This window comes from Ammospiza nelsoni, chromosome 6 (genome assembly GCF_027579445.1).
Source record: "Ammospiza nelsoni isolate bAmmNel1 chromosome 6, bAmmNel1.pri, whole genome shotgun sequence".
NCBI classification, from domain to species: Eukaryota; Metazoa; Chordata; class Aves; order Passeriformes; family Passerellidae; genus Ammospiza; species Ammospiza nelsoni.
In genome coordinates this window covers 22,898,780-22,921,223 of record NC_080638.1, presented here as the reverse complement: position 1 = coordinate 22,921,223, position 22,444 = coordinate 22,898,780, and the positions used below count along the sequence as shown (strand labels likewise).

At 37.4% G+C, this 22,444-nt stretch overlaps 1 protein-coding gene across 5 annotated transcripts in view; it reads left to right on the top strand.

Moving 5' to 3' along the window:
- The window catches only part of LRRC4C (leucine rich repeat containing 4C), a 482,222-nt gene that overhangs the window by 388,208 nt on the left and 71,570 nt on the right, over positions 1-22,444 (top strand). For 2 of the 5 annotated variants that reach the window (XM_059475097.1, XM_059475095.1), the window contains exon 1: positions 3,768-4,834. The exons of the other annotated variants lie outside the window; for them this stretch is intronic. The gene's annotated coding sequence lies outside the window, so the exon portion shown is untranslated. Of the gene's footprint in view, positions 1-3,767; positions 4,835-22,444 lie in introns of those variants that run through there. 5 annotated transcript variants of the gene reach the window in all.

Sequence of the window (22,444 nt, the reverse complement as noted above, 5' to 3'; positions counted from 1 at the left end):
GTTTTTTCCTCAAAATTTGGTTCTGTTTATTCAATTACAATGTTTCTGTTCTCCTTTGTTTAGGGTCAAAATCCTTTTCTCTTAGTCTTTAGCCACATTTCTCGTCCACCAAATGACTGAATATTGTGAATGTTTGGTCGTTTCCACTAGTCTCTTACAGTGTTAGTCATACACAGAGTTCTGTAGCTGGCCTTGTCTGCTGGAAAGGAAAACAATCTATATAGCAATCTTTATAACAATGTGTTCTTCGTGTTTATGATGGGAATATTTGCCAGTACATACATTTGAATTTTGTTATCCTTTCATACTCAGCACTGGGCAAGATTGAAGGCAATATACAAACAACAGTGTTTCAAGGCAACAATATATAATGTGCTGGAGGAAAAACGTAAGAGTTCTCTCCAGAGTTAATGATAGTCTTTTAACATTTGATTAAAAAATGAGTTATTGTGATAGTACCAAAATATTTATTTTAAATAGGTTTCATATGTGTGTGAAATATATGCTTCTAAACAGATAAATGCAATTATTTTTTTTTGTATAAAGATATTTACTTTTTCATGTAGCATGGAATGTTATCCTGTAAATATTGCAAACTAGATTGCTTTAAAGTTATGTTCTAAGAAAATAATCACACTATCTTCTATGTTTATTGGGTGATAAAGCCTAATCGATGTATTAAAGATAACAAAACTTTGAGATCATATCATAGCCTAGAGCATGTTGCAGTTTTGATACATTTTTTTGTTTTGCCACACATATGCCAGCAAATATATTATCTTTGTATATAGAAAGATATGTAATATATTTAAGCAGTTATCTGTTGGAAATGTGTATTTTGATGTCATTTGAAAATACACATATTTCTATCATAAGTATCCCTTTGAATCAACAGAGATATTGTAGCTACAGCAGAGTTTGTGTCTTAGATTCTGATTGGATGCCCAAAATCTTCTGCAGCTGACACCTGTATATTTGTTTAATTCAGTTATAGAAACCTTAGAAACCTTTGCTTTCACTCACAGATTCTTTAATAGTAGCAAGAATTTTTTCAGGAACTTCTTGAAAAAACAGTGCAGGAAACATATTAGACTGTGATGTTTTCATCCTTCTGGGAAAAGGAGCAACCTTGTGGTTTTTTGGATTTTGAGTAGTTAAAAGAAAAAGACTCTTATAAGATGTTTGTAGACCCAAAATACACCACCAGCATCAGTGAAACAGAGAGGAACAAAATAAGCTCACCAACTGAGAAAAAGATTGATACTTGTCAGCAAGTAACTTGTTACTTCATGTCCTACCACACTTGCAACCTTCCTCAAAAAACTCAGAGACTTTTTCAGCATATTGGGAAGACTGCTAGGTTTGGGTTATTTATTATTGCTACACACTCAGCCTTTCACCCATTGCAGGTAATTTGTGTTTGCCACTGATTTCAGGGATAGTAAGATCAGATGATAAATGCGCCCAGTTCCAGTTGCTTAACTTACATCTAGTAGGACCTTCTCACCAGAAAGCCTGTTGAGTCAGTAGAATAAATCTGAAAGTCAATGATTCAGTAAGTGTTACTTGACTGAATTCAGCTAGCTTATGGATTTTATAATTCTGGAAAAACTTCTAATATGACATAGAACTTACACTTTATTTTATATTCTCATATGTCAATTTCACACAAAAGCTGAAGCCTGAGTAAGGCTACCAAACATAACTTTACTATTTGAGGGAGGACTGAGCAAAGAGCTAGTTATATTACATAGTGCATGGAATAACTCAGTTACTGCTTAATATTTGAAGTTTGCTATAATTACAATTAAAGCACCTCACTTTTTTTTTTTTTTTTTTTTTTTTTTGGGTTGTATGGAGGAGTTGGATCTATAAATAATATCTTTCTGATTTTAAGAGAGACAAATGCCAGCACATACTTCACCCATTTTCTGTTTCCATGAAGTGAGTATTGTATCTGATCTTAAACATACAAAATTTTCTGTAAAATTTCCATTGAACTTAGATCCCTGAGAGAAACAAGGCATAAGCCCAATTCTGAGCACTTTAGGTAATATAGATAAGTACATCTAACATACCTGGGCAAGCAGGTAAGAGCACATGTCAGTATTTCAGTAACTCAAATTAGAGAGTCAGTTCAGAAAACTCCAAAATGCATGTCTGAAGTCATTGTAATCAAACTGTGGCAGATTTGATAGGCAAGCCCAGATGTTGCATTGCTGCATTGCTGTCACAGCTTACTGAAGGTAGGACTTAAACTCATTGAAACCTTGAAGCTGTTCAAAGGGCTTTTGCCCTTGAACAGCTGCCAAACTGGAATTTTAGGTAATTTTTATGTGCATACAAGTTTTAAACAAACATTGATTTCTGTAATTGGAAAACAGATTGTCTTTCAATGCAAATTATTTTCGTTGTTACAGATTTTGCAAAGATAATTTTATACCTTGTTTCATATTACAATTGTGCCTCTACATCAGTGGCCAGAGCTGCTACCTGTAAATTCTGGTTGCCCTGTACCTCTTTTGCAAAGACACTTTATACCTCATTTCATCTTGCTGTCATTTACTCTGCCTCATCGGCTAGGCTGGAACCTGAGAATATTGGTTGAGCTGTCAGAATCAGGCAGGCTTTTAAGAAAATGAGTTTTGACATTCCTTTCCTTAAGATGATCCCTTGTTTTTCAATTACTGCTTTCTGACTCGGAGATTTCTTAAGGTAACCCTGAGTTTGTTCCCAGTCTGTCAAGCAGGTGGCAGCAACGCCACGCCGGAGCAGCTCCCGGCCCCTTTCCCCGACATCAAGTGTTAACGCAATTGACCAATCAGTGCTAAGATGATGGGAGGTAATTGGGTAATTGTATTTTACTGATCACAAGCAAAGAAAAAGGGAAGGGGGGGAAGAGAAGAAGGGGACAGAGGGGGGAAAGAAATTAAAAAAAAAAAAAAAAAAAAAAAAAAAAGAGAAGAAACAAACCGCGACAGAGGAAGAGGGGAGAGAACGGAAGGGGAGAAGGAGGAGTGTAGCCAGAGCGACCAGCCCTGGGACATTTGCAAATCCTAGGGTGCCACTGAAAGGTGGGGAGTAAGAGAAAGCCAGAGCGACTGAAAAGCGGAGCTACTCCCAGCAACAGCCGCAGCTGTCAGGAGCTGGATATACACATACATGCGTCCCTACATGCTCACACGGGGAGAATTCAAGCTGCAGCTCATAGGAGGAGGAAAGCGTTTCGGCTGTGCAAAGGGCTATGCATCTCAGGGATGAAACTAAAAGCTGAAAGAATCGGCTGCGCTCCTGGGACTGTGTCATCTTGGAAGGGAGGGAGGCAGGAAGGAAGGAAGAAAAGGGGGAAGATAACTGGCATGTGGAAGAAGATGGGAGACTAACTCACTGCCGTGCAGAAGGGAAATCCAACTTGTACATCTGAAATACACCAGGCTCAGCTTGGAAATGAGATCAGACCTGCATTGAAACACAGAAAGGGAGGAAAAGGGAGGCAGAGACGGGAGAGCTTTTATCCTTTTTCCTCTCTCTCTCTTTCCCTCTCTCTCCTCAAAGAAATAGAAGTTTATCCGTCTCACTGCTTCTGGATTCATAGAGCTGCTGGACAAAAGATGGAGAGGAAGCTAAAATGAAAAGCAAAGTATGCTTCTGAAATTTACAGCTAAAAGGACAAATCACATCTTCTCGGGTTTCTTTGTGCCCCATCGGGGGAGTTCTAACGTCTGAAGGATTTTGAAAAGTGGGTGGGGGGGGGAAAGGCGAGAGTGGGCGTTAAAAATACCCATCCCAAGTGTTTAAAAAATAACGAGGTGATGGATTTATCCTTGACAGCTGGTGGGAACCTTGAATTTTTCGCTACTCCCTCCCTCCTTCATTTCATTTAATGTGAAATTATGAAAATGGAGAGGAGTTGGAGGGAAGGCAAAAGGATATAACGTGGAGTTTGAAACAAGGAGAGGGTGCTGATGCTGTGGATTGCTGGCTTCTTGCCGAAATCAAAAATCCAATTGCGCACTGGGTTGTGATTGGAAATCTAATCAGATCTTTGGAGAAGGGGGAGAGAGACTAAAAGTTTATTGTTTTGACAGACAGGAATAAAAATTTAAATGCAAGAGGAGATTCTTTTCTAAAGGAGTGTGGGGGTATAGAGGAAAATAAGAATGGGAATCCCCATTCTAATGTGGAGACACATGGATTGGATAATTGATAGTGCAGCAAAGAAGGAGCAAAAAGAAAATTGGCTGGCAAGACCTGGATCCTAAGTGTCACAACAAAATTACATTAAAAGAATGCAGATGGAGGATTGCTTAAAAGGAAATACAGTTATTTCTGCTCTCCAGAGAAAAACAAATAGAGAGCAATGGGGACCAGTGGAGCCAAAGAGGCAGAAAACCTCAGAAAAAGGAAATTAAGCAAATGATCCACAGTGGAATGAAAAGTTTCAGAAAGGAAAAGGACTATTCATCCTTCTCAAGGATTTTTGGTTTTTTCCTGTTATTTTAAACCACTACTCTTCAGTGGAGGCAACCATCAACATTACTAGCACAGAAATTTTAAGCAGAAAAGTTGAAAGCCACCGAGAAAATAAGGACAGAGAAGAAGAAAGCAAATTGCCAGAAGGGGAGAGTTCAGCAGTGTTGGGTTGGATTGGCACCTGTATGGACTGAAATTGCTGGGAAATTGCAATTGGATATCCTTTTTTTTTTTTTTTTTATTTCCTTTCTTGTTTTTAATTTTGTTTTGGTTGCTGAAATGAAATAGTTTTCTAACCCCTCCCCCACCCTGGTTTTTCATAATCACTCGGATTTCCAGCTGGATAGTCTTTGAGGATACAGTGAGTACACTTTTAATTTTATTATTTTTTGGAAAAGGATCTATGCCCCATTGCCTTTCTTCTTTCATCCTTATTCCTCTTTTCTCAGTCTTTCCCCCCACCTGAATAAAGAACCTGACTGTATTTTGATAATGGCTGGAGGGGGGCGGTTGGGAAGAGAGAAGGGAAGGAATGAGGGTAGAACTGAATTCTCACAGTAGCTCAAATTCCTAAAACTCGAGCCTTGGTAGGGTGTTACAGACACCTGCCCGTGTGTCTCTATAGCATTTATAAATGTTTGCTAGCAAAGAAATCTTTTGAGAAAGCCCTTGCAGTGATGGGGGGGTGCTGCCTGATTGATTGCCCAGTCTCTACAAACGGATGCAAGTTGCATGGAATTAGATGCACAGAGGAGGTTTATTTATTTACTAAGTGTTTAAAATAGTTCAAGGCTCTGATTTGAATGCTGGTATCCAGACTGACATTGCAGATCAATATGGTGTATTTAAAGGAACATTTTATAATCAAGCAGGGAGGTGAAGGATGGCTTTTGGCGGGAGTGGGGGGGGTGTGGGGCAGGGGCTTTTAATGGATTTTGAGGATGCAGCTCCAAGCCAAATGACGTGTTTTACACCCCATTGCTAAAAAAGGAGACAGTAATATGCAGAGAGAGGATATTCTCCTATTGAAGGGGAGTTTAGGGAACTGCTGTACTGGCCACCCATGCCCTCTGGATCTCCTAGGAAATTCTTTGTGATTTTGTGGTGAATCCTTCAGGATTCCATTGGACTTTCATGGCAGTTAAAAGAGATTTACTTTGATTTACAAGGAGAGGATTTGGAGGTGTCAAGAGACTTTCTTTATTATGCTGGTAATGAAAATAATTAAAAAGTGGCTTGTAAGTGGTGGGCTTCAGAAATTAGCAATGTTATGTAGCAGACCAGTAAATATCTCTCCCTTCCTGGAGAAATGTCGTGTGGGAGGGTAGAATAAAGGGAGGATAACATGATGTTTAAAATAGAGGTCCATGTTTTCCTGTGGGGAAGAGTGTTACTTCCGTCCCCTCTCCTGGCATGACTGCATAGCTCGTGAGTAGGGAGTTTTCTTTCTTTTACTTCCCTTTCTGTCCTCCTTCACCTCTGCCCTCTTCAACCTTGGCCTTCACATGTTAAGGTTCCAGCTGAAGGTATTAGGCCAAAACTGGTGCAGAATGAGAGGGAGAAACAACTAATTAAATGAACCATTGAATAGGAATGGGTTTTTGTTGGGTTCTTTTTGCAGGCAAGGTGCAGAACTAGCTTTGGCACTCATTTTACTTTTCTCTAGCAGCAATATTCTGGAGAAGGGGAGAGCGGTCAGGGAGGAAAGAAGTGTTGATAGATCCAAATTTTAGCTCTTTTAATTTCTGGCAGCATTTCTCACTTCACAAGCTGCCTGCATGAAACAACACAAAAAAGGGCTGTAACTTCCCTGGATAAATACATAAACCATTATTAGCCTCTTTGTTTTTTCCCCCTTTCTTCATTCATCGACATCACTACTGTTACTTCATGTAAATGTCCTGAATCTTTTGGCGTAATGGAAATGAGAACTTCTGCCCCTCAAATGTGTCCCATGTGCTTCTGTTTGGAGGTCATGCCTCTTAAACATTGGCTATTTGAGAAGGATTAATCAATTCTGCACCTAAGGAAATCACTGGGAGTTCTTGTTTGGCCACGCGAACAAATCCGACCCTTTGTGCAGTTGTGTTCAGGAAAAGAAGGAAGCAGGCACAGCAAAAATTGTTCCTTCTAGCTCCAATTGCTCTCATCCTTCTCAATATAGCTGAATTGTTTTAGTGTGAAGTGCTTTAGCCTCCTTTTTTTATCTCTGGGCCCATGTTTCCTGGTGGGACACTAAATGGGTAATAAGTTTGTCAGCATCTGAAAACAAGTGCAAAACTCTTGTTTATTCCTTCATGTATCATGATAAGTCTGTGCCCTGTTGTGGGCTACACTTACATCAGCAGTTGCAGCAATAGAAAAGCTAAATTTATGTTAAGCTGCTGCTCAGTAATTACTGAAGGAAAAAGAAGCTGGCTAAGAAAAAGGCATCTCCAAGCTTTTCCCTGGATTGCTCTCAAGTGAACACATAAACAGAAAATTTGATAGAGCAACTCCAGTTTTGGCCAATAGAAAGCTGTCATAGCTGCCCTATTCATTTTGTACAATAACTAGCAGGAGTATTTTCTTGACATGATAAAGAAGCACTGGGAAAATTTAGTCACCAGTTTGGGCTGAAATAGGCAAACCTTATCAACATTAAAAAGCTAGGGATGTGTGTCTGCTTCCAAAGAGGCAACAGTTTCACACTTCAGTGAATCATTCACTTAATACAGTAGCCAAAAGACGAATGGAACAGCCCAGAGTTTAACTCCTTCAATGTCAAAGTGGGAATGAGTATAGCATTTCTCAGTATTTGTGCTGAGGCTTATCCAGAGCCCAAAGGGCTGATAATAAAATAAATAGCCTAAATATTAATCCAAACATCCAGCCAAGTGGAAGCAACATATCTCCTCATCCAGAGGCAGGAGCTGGCTGTCTCTGCTACTTCCCTCACAGGTGTCTGAGCACAGGTGTGTCATTCAGTGGCATATGCTGGTCCTGAGGGCTGTCTCCTCTTCAAACCATGGATGATAGTTTTGGTAGTGACCCCAGGAAGCTGGGATTTTAGCACTGTACAGGGAACAATTTTGTCTATATTTATGCACTAAATGCAGGAAGAAAGATAAAGCTGTATTGGAAGGTCCTGCTCTGCTTGGTCTAATTGTTTTCCAGAAGGTCGGAGATCAAACCTCAAACTTGAGGCAAAGTGTAAGTTTTTAATGCAAGGGGATGGCTGCTCTATGTCTTTTCTCATGTCAGGAATGATTTGTACTGATCTAGAATTGAAGCAGGTTCAGTTTGCTGGAGCGGCAAATTGTGTCACAGTATCTCCCAGCCTGATACCACTGACAAGTGAAAAATGAGCTTTTAAATTAGGTGAGACCCAAGAAAAAAATGCTGTAGATGTGAGCCAATACAAGCAATTATGCGGGACTGGAGAAAAACAAAGGGATTCCAGAAGTGTTGCTATGGATTCCTATATGTAGGCTTTAAAATTATTTGCCTGTGACCTAAAAAGCTATCTCCTATTTGATGTGAAGATTCTTGCTGTTGCAATATGAGGCAGGAAGATTTTGGATGGGGCTCAAGACAGGATTTTAGCACATTTTGAGAGAGCTTGTTGCTGGTGAAAAATCCCAAGCCAGGCTAGCCAAGTTGCAGCATATTCACTGAAGGAGTGCACTGTGCACTCAGCAGCAGCGTGAGAGAGAGAGAGCCTCCATCTCTGTCTTGCCAGAGTGTCTTTGTGTTGGCTTGGAGATATGCTTTTGTTTCTGATGGCTAGTGAGGGAACAAGGGGAGAAGGAAGGGTGATGGAATTAGTGCCATTTCCAGTCTTGGATGAAAATTACTCTGAAGATATTCATGTTGGAACCTGCTAAGTATTTTCTAGAGTAGTGAAGCTGACTGCATTTCAGGTTAGTATTCTCAGGGGCCTTTCAGCCCATTACCAGCTGCTCTGTGAAAGTCATAAACAAAAACAGCCTCCTCCAGCCCCCACAGGATAACCCAGATGAGAAGGATTTAGAAATAGCAGCAGCTATGGTGATCTGGAAGGTGGCCTTGCAGCATGCTTGACTCTAGCAGCTTAGAGAAGGAGCAGCCTTTGAAAAGGATCCTGCCTCTACTTCCTGTCATGGCAGAAGGCATTGGGGATTGGTTTGTGACACTTTAGAGAGGTTGATTTAATTACTTCATTCACCAAAAAAAAAAAAAAAAAGGGGCTACCTGTTATTTAACTGTACTCTCATGGTCATTTTTTTGATCCTAAGGGGTAGAAATGGGGGCACAAGAAGGGAGATGATTATGCCAGTGGTGTGTTTTGCTTGCATATTCACAAGCTGCAATACTTGGAAGTGAATTAATGTGTAGTTCCTGGTAGGGGGCCTGGATATTTTGCTATCTGTTAGTGAAAAAGGCAAAAATCAGAAGCTTGTGCATGCACACAATAAAAGAGAATCAGGATTTACATTTGGTATCCAAGGAAGCGAGAGCAGAATCCTGCAGGGCTTTCTGTTCATTGTTTAAATGTTGCCATAGCGATATCTCAGGGCACAAGTTACATGTTTTCCTCTTCTAGAGTTGAGCTTTGCTTCTCTCTCTCTCTCTCTCAATCTCCTCTCTCTCTGTCTCTCTCGATATTCTAAACTAGCAGGAATATCTCCACAGCAGAACTTTGCACAGCAATAGGAAAAGATGCTTGCAAGCTGCATTATCAGATGGCATATATGCCTGTATACTCTTCACTGATACTTGCTAATATGTTGGAAACCCAGTTAGGAGGAAATTGTTGGATAGAAGTGGAGTGTGAGACTTGTTGTTAGGACATGGAGCATATTACAATATTTTCTGTAGTGGTGATATGTTAATTGGATAGCTGCAGGTAAGCAAAGTGTAGCAGTCGCTGACAATTAGAAACAACAATGGACTTTCCAGGACTGGATCTATTCCTTGGGCATATTAAAAAGCATTTCAGGTATATACCATAGCCTGTGTAAATTTAAATACTAACATATATCTTGAAATTCTGTTTTCACAGTGCCAGGACAAGATTTACCTTTGCTGCTTGTGAAAGGGAGAGAGGCAGCATCAGACCACTGAATAAAATCTGCCATAGTTTTGCTGCCAAGCTTGTACTTGTTATGTCAGGACTGTGGGGGAGCAATATAACCAGGAACCAGCAGAATTAAAAAGGAAACCAATCACCCTCAAAACAAGGCAAACTATTCCATCAACAATTATTTCATTTGCAGCTAGCTAAAGCTTACTCAGAAGTTTCACAGCAAGATAAGTTAAATAAATGATGTTTTCTCTGCAAATGAGCAGCAATTCAGAGCATTCATTAATGCTCTTTGTGTTTGAGGGATCAGTTAGTTAACAGCTATGGGATTACGGGATTCATATCATCCTGTGCATTAAAATAATCCTCAGAAATATGGATGTGATTTCCTTTCATATTTGTACAGGCACTGCAGTATGACCTGACTTCTAGAAGGCCCAGGAGTTGGTGCTTTTATTTCACCATACATATAAGAGTCATTGCCCAAAGGATCTGACCTGATGCTGGACAACAGTGGTAGGAAGTTTCAGAAAGTATTAGAGTCCTTCAGATCTGCAGCATATTTTGATTTTGCTTACAAACCTCGCTTCACTTTCATGGCAATAATCTCTTCCCTCTCACACCATGTTACATGGGAAATAAAGCCAAGCACACAAAGAGCCTGTTTATCCTTGTGAGGGTGCAGCAAGAGTCAAAACAAGGCAGGTTTCCTCACACTGCTTATCATCACCCTTAGATATGATCTTAAGCTAAAGACTATCTTAAGATCTTAAACAGGCAATAATTCTGTTCATGTGTTTTGAACTTACCAAAATCCTTGCAATGGCAAAAAGGTGGCCACCTGTGGCTGAGATGGGGGCTACTCACCTCACTTCTCATGCACTGTGCCCACTCATCAAGTTAGTGAAGATCACCAGGTTCCATTGTCCTAACTGGAAACTATGATAGTAGGGAATAGAGGAGGAAATTTTCATCATACTGAATCGTCATCAACTATAAAGCAACATTTAACTTTCTTGTAAATCTCCATAAACAGCTATTAGTGGACTGTTCATGTAAGAGAAGAGGATGACAGTCTCTCCATGAACAGGTATAAGTGAGATTTTTGTCTTGCAGGAATTAATTAAAATAATGAGGGTTTTTTGTAATTCACTATTGTTCATTTTTTAGTCATCATTTAGCATTGTAAAGTGTATGAACTAGCTGGCTCTGTAATAACCCTTCCATGCAACCGGTTTAATTCCTTTACCATTTATTTTCTTCTGTCATTGTGAGAACATAAACCCAGATTTGCTCCAATTGATCTCAATAAGATATTTAGTAATTACTTCAGCAGGACAGATCTTGCTCTGTAGGTTTTTGTTTTCTTTTTTCTTTATTTTCACAGCTAAATAATCAAAAAGTATGTATATTTATGGATGTAAAAAGATGATCTGAATGCCATGTTGAGTTAATATGCTACAAGTTTCAGAATTTCCAAAGGCTCTGTGCTCCTTTGCCGTCCCTGCTGACATTCCAGGTGTTAGTGCATCTTTTTCATCAGTGTGTAATGGAATAATTGATGAATTAATCTCACTGCAACAGCAAAACCTGATCTTATATTAACAAAAGTAGCTGTTTTTAAAGATATTTTAGATATTTTAGGTCTGAATTCTCAGCCTTATGATGGTGTAATCTCTGTGTATTGATTACACATGTCAATAACTGAATATTGTAACATGTTAGAATCATTTTAACAAAAATGCTATAGTTTTTATTTTAAAAGAGGCTAGAAGAGGTTTTACAGGGACAGAAAGAAGTGGATTAAGGAGTCATACTTTTCTCTCTCTCCATACATGCAAGTTTCAAATGAAACGTGCACAAATATATTCAATTACATGAGCTTCTTTGCCAAAGGGCATATATGCTCTGTTAAGGGTTCTTTGCTTAGATGTTTGGTTTTGCAAGGATTTTCTTTGCCCCTACTCAGTTTGTGAGCCCTTATTGGACAGGCAGCTTCTTCTACAAGTGATTCTATATTATGTTTCCAAAGGAAAGATTTTATATTTGCTACATCCGTTGGAGAACTGAGGTTCATTTTTGTTAAGGTTGTTGATGACACAGCTACCAGAGGGGAAGGATGGTGACCCCATTAGCCTTTCATGTTGCTCATATGCAGTGCACAGTCTACTACTTCAATAGGAGTTTTATTGCATTTAACGCCCGTGTGAATTTTGACTGTATATGGTGCAGGGAATTAAAACCATAATGGATTTCTCCTTTGAACCAGAAAGAGGTCAGAAAACTTCACCTTCAGTGAATGTTCATGTTGATATCCCTCTTTCTGTAATGTGCATTTTCCTGAGTGGTCTGGCCCTGAAGATTGAGTTACATACATTAAGTGAAGGCCTGGAGGTATCTGTTAAAGACTACATAGTGGAGGATGGCTCAGTCCTTAGGTAACTTTCCATAACATGTGGAAAAAATAATTGCATTTTTTAATGGGAAATTTCAGGTTTGTGGATATGATGAAAATGTCATGCAGTAGTTGTAGAATGTCATTAAGAGTTGCAAATAAGTATGATAATAAATACATTCACAAAGGTATTGCATCTAATTTAAAATATCACCCAGATAACACTTTTTTTGTGTCTTGGCAAAGAAAGGTAAAGTTGATGATTACCTATGGCCAAATCAAAGGTAAAAAGCAGTCAGTGATGCTGCTTCAGAAATGCCTGTCTTCTAAACCTGAGAAAAATTATGAGAAAAATTGATTGGAAGAGACATATAAACACAAGGCTATGAATATAAACTGGTCAGTTTCTAGGGATATATTTTTTTGCCCTGAAAAAACCCAATTTATAAAAGAGTTTGTATTTGACTTTGAGTCTGTCTTTGATACAAGGGAAAAGGACAAAAAAAAATTAACAATTACACCAATAATTATATCAAAACAAACTAGTACCTAGTAGGGAAAAAAAGGAAATCATATAACAATGTCTATTAAAAAATTAGATGTAAAAGGAGGACAATTGATGTCATAGAAGACCAGTGTTGTGATTGTGTGCTAGTCTTAGAATACACCAGGAATAAGGGAGTATTGCTGTTCTTTTGTTGTTTTTTTGGCCACATCCTGTGAAGAGATATTGGCAGTAGTGATGCATCACTGTCAGAATATTTCAATTAATATTTCCATTCTGTATCTGGAAAAATTATTATTAATTTTTTTATTATGGAAAGAGAAAGCAAGTAAAAGGATTTTGGGGAATATTTATTAGGGGACAAATATTCTTAGTAGTGTTTTACTTCTTCAAAAAGTTATCAAGAGTATATGTCTAGAAAACATTCTAATGCTACAGGTGAAACTTATATGGATGTGGTAACCATTGTCCATTTCCCCTGGCATAAATTTTAGGCAAAGGTACTGAAAATACAATATAGGATTCAACTGGTAGAAAGTTTAAGCAGAGAAAAGTTTAATATCAATAGTATGGTATTATGGGAATTATTTTCTATCAAGCAAACAATTTGACCCTTTTATACTGCCTGGCTGTAGATAGAAGTTACCATGGAAATAAAGTACACTCAAACTTTAAAAAACATGGGATATTCAAGTAGCTTAGAAGCACTTGTAAGATGTAGTAAGTGTTGAGATGAAATATTTTTAATGGATTATGTGGATATTGTAACTCTTTTTACAATAATAATACCAATGTTCTAGCAAAATCATTGACAGAAAATTGTACTTCATATAAGAATAGAGCCCACAGTTAGCAAAATTACACTGATTAAACTGTCGGTTAGGATGGGTATGTGAGAGCAAACTGGGTGAGTAAGATTAACTGAGCTGAGAGGACATTTCCCAAAACTGACTGCTAAAGAGGAGAATTGGAAAAAACCAAAACAAACAGATACAAATCCCTAAACTAAGAAAAAGCAAAAACATCCCTCCAATAATCAAAAATAATAAAAGCCCCATGAAACAAAGCTTGAATAAGAGTCTGAAAGAAGCATGATGTTTTTAAAGCATAAAGCCTGTGCTCCCAGGAGTGTGGGTGTGCTCATAACCAGCATGGCCTGTGAGGATATCTGAGTGATGTTGCTTTAGAGGATTAATTATATAAAGTTTTTTAAAAGTTTTTAGGTATTTATTGCCATTTTTTAAATGTCTAGTATGGTGGGGTTTTTGTTGTATTGATGATTCTGAGCTGGCAGAGAGTGCCAGTTAATTAAATGTCTTTGGCCATAGTGATGTGATTTCAATCACATGGATTGAGAAGTTTTCCCTTGAGACCAAGTAAGGCAGCATGATAAATAAGACTGGCATACTGAGTAATGTTGGATGCTAAATGTGACATACAAGAAGGACAAATTCTGAATGACGGCCACTCTGTAAAGCCAACTCTAAAGAGAATTTGGTATTGCAACAGGCAAGAATTTCCACATGAGCTCCCACTGTGCTAGTGTTAAAAAATATTATGACATTCCAGAGAAACAGAATAGTGATTTTACCAATGTCAGTGGGAAAACTGGAATGCTCTTTGCATATGAATTTGTCCACACTTAAAAATTTTGTTGAAAAGAATATTCAGTGCTAAATAAAAAGGAAAAGTTTAGTACTTTAACATCAATCTATTTATTAAGAAGCTCAAGAACTGATGTGATTAGTTTAAGAGGAAAAAAAGTAGATGTTTAAATGTTTTGTACTATACCAAATAAAATTCTAAGAAGAAGCAATAGATTCTGCTGAGGTCTCATAAATTCATGCTGGAAATTAAGGGTATAATTTTAATGTTGAAAATAATTTACCATTTTAAAATTTTGCAGAGAAGTATTTTTTCTGTCTCTTGGGGTCCTTGTCTTTGTGGAAGACTGTTGTAGTTAAGTGTTCCTCATTGTGTTTTGTATATTTTGACAATTCAGAAAGGCAGAGTAGATGATTCTGAGGTTCCTGTACCTGCAGGCAGAAGGAATGTAGCCTGAGCACCTATAACCAGGCTTCCAGTCCTGTCATCAACATATATATGTAGCTATGAGCAAAATACCCCAAAGGATGTCACTCTGCAGTCCATCATTCCCTCTCTGCTGAGATTGCTATCAGAACACCAAATAAGTTTTTGGGTCATCTGCTGCTTTATGACAGTACTGTGATTCAGTGCCTAAGTCTTCTACTTAGTTGGAAAACTGTCCTTTGAAATCTGTGAATTTGTCAAATCTGAAATGTTCTACAAAGGTGAATTTTGAAAGCTATGCTGTGGGTGAGCAAATCCCTGAACAAATCCCATGTGTATTTAGATGTTCCCTCGGTACCCGATCCACAAACTTATTTATGTGCCCAAGCTTCTACCTCCAGAGTTCTCTCCCCAGTGTAGATGTTTGCGAGCTTTAGGTGTTGTACTTCTGAAACACTGTCTTTTCAGCAACCTGGGCCTCCAGCTGCAGAAGTCTGTTTCTTTAAGCTGACCCAGGGGTTCAACATCTAAATCAAAACCAACCAAAATTATTGTCTTTGAGCTTGTGTCCAGTTTAGGCTTCTGATATGAATCCGGACATGAATTTCTGCAATAGTTGGTCAGGTGGTACCTATTGTGCAATAGATGACAGTCTTCTTTCCTGGTCTGAAATAGACTAAATATTGAGGTGTCAAAGATGGTATATCCAACATGTTCTTAGCTTACAGAACACTAAAGATTGCTTTGAACACATCCTTTTCTTGCTGTGAATAGCTCCTAAAAATTTCAGAGTAGAAATGTGCATTTCTATCCTCATAAAATAACTCCATTCATGGACTTGATTTTACTTATTTATTTCTTTTGCTAATTCCTGTCTTAGGTTTGGGAAGACAAGAGAGGAAGAAAAAATTAAGTGAACTTTCCTCTGCATCTCTGCAGGTAGTAGATTTTGGTAGTATAGGTTGAAATTAAATGCAGTCTCAATGGACTGTCTTTTCATATTTCTAGTTACTCTTCACCTTACTTGGACACTGATTGCAATAAATATTTCTGGCACTAAATATTTCTGAAAAAAAAATTGTTATGGAAATCTAAAATAAATATACATCTTTCATACTTACTGGTGAGGTAGACGTTCACTTTCTCTGTTTAGAATTCTGTAGTCCAGGTCCTTTTTTTCAGATAAATTGTGTTTCTTCCATTCATGAGCCTTCCTGGAGTAGTGTGCCATTTCACTGTTACAGCTGAGAGGTTAGTCCAAAAGTTTCTGGAATGCTGCTCTGAGGTAGCAAAGGGCATTCCTAATGTTAGAAAGCTCTGGGTGAGGTCAGAGACAGTTATGCTTCTTACCTCGCTGCTCTTTTCTGTGTTCGCCTTTTTGCACCCTCTACTTTGCCTTTGGAAAAATAACACTACTTTTGCAGAAATTATAAAAATGAATTGGGTGATCTCATGTGCTTGTTTATAGGAGAAAACAGCATGCCTCACATGAGTATAAAACACTAAGCTGCATTGAGCTTGCACTAATATTGCTGGCATAGCTAGTGCATGTTAAGGGTATATTATCCAAAAGGCCTGTTAATAATGACTGAGAATATCTCTCTAGGTAGTCAGTGTAGTAATCAGCATTTAGAAAATCCATATCCCATCTTAATCCTTATGCATTATTCCACATGTGTGTTCCATATAGTGTAGTCCTGGATTTTCAAGGAAGGAGACTGAATATCCTTTACTGCTCCCTTACAACAGAAACCAATAAATTTCCCTACTACTGAAATCTTGTTTGGGATAGTCCTTTTCTCTTACTTCCCTCCCAGTCCCTTCTGCAAATTCTCTTGTCAGAAACTGGTGTGACTACTTTTCAAACCATCCACCTAGCTTGGGATAAGGCACATGTTTACAGAGACCAACTACCTACTTACTAGGAAATCTAACTGTAATAGGGCTGTTCCTTAATCTTTGACTAGGGGCCCTTATGAATTTTGTCTGTCAATAGCTCTTCTCTCTCCTCAGTGGCAGCAGAATTCCAAAGCTCTTTCTGTCACACTGTGTTTCCAAAGAGTACTGTGCTGCCAGAGGTCTCTGGAAGACTAGAAATATCAGTGAATGATCATGGCTCTGGGGAGAGGTAAGTGAGGAGATTGGAAGAAAGTGAACTGTTGCCTGATTCTGAGCGTTTCTGTAGCTTTTTTTAATGAAAAGGTAAAAACTTCTAGGATACAACACTGTTCTTGTCAGCTTTTTCATGCAGATGGATCTACGGACCAAAATGAAGCCTCAGTGAAACTAAAACAGATTCTATATTGAGGCAGAAATGTACTAGAGGAGCTGTCAGTTTAATTTCACTGGCATGAGCTGAGCTACTTTCACTGCTAAAGCTATATATTTCTGTAGGTGCATGCATGTGTGTTAGTGGATAGATTGCTTTGAAAGTTTTGGAGTGTATTTGGCCTTATGACATATTAAAGTGATGGTTCTTTGCAACTCTGGTTGCACTGTAGAAAAGTAGCAGGGAAATATTATTTTTCATGTATATTTAACAAAACACCCGATTCCTTTTTTTTTTTTTTTTTAGGAGTGGGATATAAATCTCCACACATTAGTCATCTAGATTTCTGATGATTTATAACACTAACTACATGGCAGTTGGGTAAAAAAGGAACTACTTTCAGAAAGGTTTAAGAATAAGTTTTTTGCCAAACAAGTAATGAAACTATCACCCATCTCCCAAAAGCAAGAAAACATATCAGATCTTGTTTGACATCTTTCTTCCATCTAAAATTTCAAATTATAGGTTTTGAAAGAAAAATGCAATTAGGATATAGATTTAAATATAGTGGAATGGTCAGTTTTGTGCACTGTAGTGGGCAGCTCTAGAGATTTCTTAACTCTGTGAAGAAGTCACCCTTCCTGTGGCTTCTTACCCATTGCTTGAAACAAACCACACAGACTCTATGTGCTCCTTTTTACTTCTTTGTAACTTAGCAGAAATTGCATTCTCATGTTGTAGGACAGATCCCGTGCATACCCAATGTATGCAGCCAACACTCTCGGTTTTTAAGAGTTCAGATATCAAAACAAATTTAGTGTAATTTAAGAGGTGGGAGTGGGATTTAAGGAGAGATTTTGTGAACATAAGATTTAAGTTGCATTAAAGGTACTTGAATAAAAGGCATTTTGTAAGCACAGTTCTTATTGCAATCTGTGTCACCATATGCAAAACAGTGTCTCAGTGCAGAGTAAGAGATGGAAACAAAAAAATACATACATCTTTTTAATATTCCTTTTAATAAATAATTCTGGATGCATGGGTCAATTTTTTTCTTGTCTTTGCATGGCTAAGAAGGGTTTTTCCTGATCTGCCAGCAATTTCATACCCCTATTTTATATTCAGGCTCATAGTGATTTTTCCTATTAACTTACTTTACTCTGGGCATATATTGAATTGCACAAAAAAAAAAAAAAACTAAAATTTCCTTCCTTAAAATTAAGCAAGATTATAAGCCTACAAAAATTCTTACTTTTAAGAGTAAGAATTGCAAGCATATGCTTATTTAAATATTGTTTTAATATTCTAGCTCTAAACAAGTAGATAAGGAGCATTCAAGCAAAACCTTATCTGGCTTTCTACATATTTTGCACCAAAATTCTTATTCATTTATTTTCTGTTCATATAATATAATGGTTGAAAAGCACAAATTTTCTTCTTCCTGGACTGTTAGATTTTGTATACTCTGACTATTGTCAATGTTCAGAAACATTAGGGATATAAAGATGTTTTTGTCATAATTCATAACATTGAGTGCTTCCATTTGATAAGATGTGCCGCCTTGTTATGCATTTAGTAGACGAACCACTTCCTACAGATGGAGGACCAGTTTCTGTAGCACCCCACTAATATAGAGATGTTCCTTTTTTATCTCAAACCCAGGACCTATCTCCTTTCAATCTCCTCTCTAGTTCTGCAGACACTCATCCTCTCCCTTCTGTGCAAACAAGCAGATGAAGAGTATGTGGACTTGAAATGTGACTCAGAGGTCAAGAGATTTAGAGTCTCAGGAGGAAAGTGAAATTCACAGCTAAGGACAATTTACTGTGACCAACCTACCCCCAGGAAAATCCCAGCACAGCCAAAGGGCTTGGTGATGTCTCGATTTCTCACATTGTCAGTTGCCTTGAGTTTGCACAGGAAGGCATGTCTGCGACTGAATCAGAAATACTGTGATGAATAAAAACTGTTTATTTGAGAAGGGGTTTTTGAGATCAGAAGTTTGTCTGAATGTAATGTTTCCAGTGTACTGTGCTTATACATAAATCACTGTTTATAAATTACAAATACAGTACAATAACATTTTGTCAGACTTAGGGAAAGGGAATAAATGTAGTGTTAGGTTTCTTCTTTTTTTTCACTTTTAACTTTATTTTTTTTAATTTATGACTGTCTGTAGAGGTAAAAATACAATTAAGACACTGAAATGGATATCACCTGCCTACTTGCCTCTGCTTGGCACATTAAGGATCTTTTATGAATTGAGTTTAACGTAGAATCTGCGTCTTTTGGTGTTGTGGTGTTTTGAGTAGCTTTGGTGAATTGCTTAATTGTTTATTGATTTCATAATTATTCTAAATTTTATTTTTTCCCCCTTCCCCCCCCCCCAACCTCTTAATTTCATCCTTTTTTAAAAGTTCTTGGAAAATTTACATGAATTCAGAGATTCTTATCAAAGTTTTGTGCATTGCATAAATTCCACATTGCCAGAATGATCAGGCTGGAAGTTACACAGAGGTACCTCAATAGTTAACTAACCAGATAAAGGAGAAATTGTCCACATGGTCACAATTCAGTTCTCTCAACCTCTTAATTTCATCCTTTTTTAAAAGTTCTTGGAAAATTTACATGAATTCAGAGATTCTTATCAAAGTTTTGTGCATTGCATAAATTCCACATTGCCAGAATGATCAGGCTGGAAGTTACACAGAGGTACCTCAATAGTTAACTAACCAGATAAAGGAGAAATTGTCCACATGGTCACAATTCAGTTCTCACATTGGAGGCAGAAGATAGTTATGGTAAATTTTGCAAAAGGCTACTCCCACAGGGTCATATTTTATTAAACTGAGAAAATTGGATGAGTCAGAGCCATGACTGTCTAGGAATTTAAAGAAAATAATTGACACTTTTGTCTCCCAAACATACTGTATTTTTCTTTATTTTTGTGGTGGGTGTTAGGTTAAGAGATGTCTGCATAAACTTCTGTTGATGAAGAGAACATGATGGTACTTTTTTTCGCATTTTGCTTTGGTTTGCATTCCACAAAGGAGATCTGCTTCATACATGACTTTTCTACCAATTAGACTACTCTCCTTTACTGTTCATCAAAAAATCCTGACAGTGTTCCTCTATTTTTTAAATCCATCTGATTTGCCTGTTCAGTAATAGCAGAGTTGTTCTGCTATTATGAGAATGGTGTATGTGCAACAGTGGACTCAAAGTAGAAAGCTAAAGGACCGCTTCAAATTTTAGCATGGCAAATTTCCCTCCACCCTCTGAGTTCATAAATGAAAATAATTGGGCTACAATGCCAAGAAATTAGTATCCTAACACAACTCCACAATGCTGTGAAAACATAGCATTGCATAACTGTGATTCCACTGAATGGTATCATTACGACTAAAATTATCTAACGTTGTGTTGCCTTTTTGTTCAAATCTGGCAAGAATCAGACTATCTCACCATGGTACACAATACGTTTTCTAAATATGGGTGAAAAACTAGAACATTCTTCAGAACAAGTATTGCCTAAATCCAACAGAAGCGAATGGAAAATTCTGGCCTTATTTGGTGATACTTTCTTGCATTGAAATGTGATCAGCACATCAGTCATCTTTAGAAGGAAGTAAATGCCTGTTACCAGATGGAAAATAAATTAAACTGAGCATTTATCATTCTTCAGGCAGTAGGTGCAAAAGCAGAAATATTTTTAAAATACTAATCTGCAATATTTTAAAAGAGCTGAAATTTTTAAAAAATCCTGTTTTTTAAAATGTAAATTAATTTTAAAGATCATTGTATTTTGGCTAAAGCTACCAGTAGACTTACCCAATCAGTGTGCATAAGTATTCCTAGCTAGCTTCATTCTTCTTGAATAAATGTGAATGAGATCTGAGTAAATGAGAGACAGTTGTTATGCACCATGACTAAAAAGCAAGAAGTGATAGTCTGGGGTGAACTGTCTTCGAACAACAAGCATACATAACATTAATGCCTTGGGACAAAGAGTCCTCAATTTAAATTTTACGGATTTTGTGTTTCTACTTCCTTTATCATCACTATTCCAGAAGGCATGGGAATTAACTACTACCATTATCTGTGGTAGCAGAGGGTATAAACTGAAGCCCTGAATCTTCATTTCATTAGGTAAGACAACTAAACCTATATCTGAACACTTTACATACATAGTTTGTGTCAAAGAATCTCAAAAGCTGCAGTTCTCATGGATTTCAGCTCCTATGATACCATTAAAAATTGTTGACTTCTAATGTAAAATAAATCATGTATTTAATCAGACCTGTCTTTCAAATAGAAAAGAGTTAATGTAGATTGGTTTTGCGTTTATCTTTTCAAAGCTTATGTTGTTAGATTATGTCAATGTGCTTGAATAGACTGGAAGATGAATGGTCAAAGTCTGATGGTACAGGCTATACAAACACTTATTAAATAGAATTGATAAAAGTAATTTAGCTTAACTCTGCAATTGCATTTATTGCTAGATCCAGTCTCTACAACACATGTGCCCTAAGTCCAGTCCTTCAGAGTAGCATGTACAGAATTTCCTTGGTGTGCTTTATCTTTCTTCCTTACCTGATTCTTTTATAAAATCTCTTTTCAGTTTGTTAAGATTGCAGTATTCCAGAGAACATACATAGTAACCAACTTGCTGTGTTAAAACTGTCTGTATTGCAATGAGGAAAATATAACAACATTTAATATCAAATGTGCAATCAAGGAACAGCTGGGTTTCTTTTGCAGTGTCCCAGAGCTGGCCAAGAAAGTTAAATCAAAAGTCATTGAGTAATTATTCTCATTGTTGGTATTGATGCATTAGATCCTATCTAAGTCCAAATAGAGTGCCCCAATCATTAAAATAACCAATTCCCCCTTTCATCCCTCCTTCATCCAAAGGCATTTCATACAGTGCTAATTCTTAAAAGAAATTGTCATTTCCTATATTTTTTCCCATGCTTCTACCACTGTTCTGTGTTGTTGTACAGGTAAAATGGACTTAATGAATACCAGAGTGATCAAGATACAGTAATCCAGATATATTAACATTAAATTGAGTCCTTTTCCTAAAAGACAATAATGTTATACTTGCTTTTGTGTAGGGCAGAGTAAGTGCAGCAAAATTTAGTAGCTGTTACGTATAAATATTATAGAGCATTATTTGGTTAGAAACATATTAATTAATAACAAATGAAGGAAGAAAAACACCCAACACTTGAAATATTGGTAACAAATATGAAGGCAAAGAAGTGTATTAAAAAGTATAATTAGTTCATGACCATAAGACTCACACCTATCTGAAAAACCCAGCTTGAAAATTCAAGTTATTTTATTTTGCATGAGATGACAATACAGGTGAGAGTAAATGAAAAGCTAGACTGAACAGTTCTTCAACTCCCTCAGTAGGGAAAGGAATATCCAAGAAGAATCTCAGGAAGGGAATTGTGGTTTAGTCACAGTTGAAAATCAGACAATACCTTGATCCATAAAGAAAACAATTTATTGCAATCTATTCATTTTATTGCCTTCTTTACATCAGCCTTTTTCAGCTTTCTCCTGTGCCGGCAAAGCAGTGCTAAGGCTCTCCCTTCCATTTCTTCTATCATTTTTGCTGAAAATTAAGTTTTTGTAGACTGTGATCTGGGTATAACTGCAGGAATCAGGACGCTTTGCTGGATCAGGACTAGATCTCTCTGCTGTGCAGGATTGAGC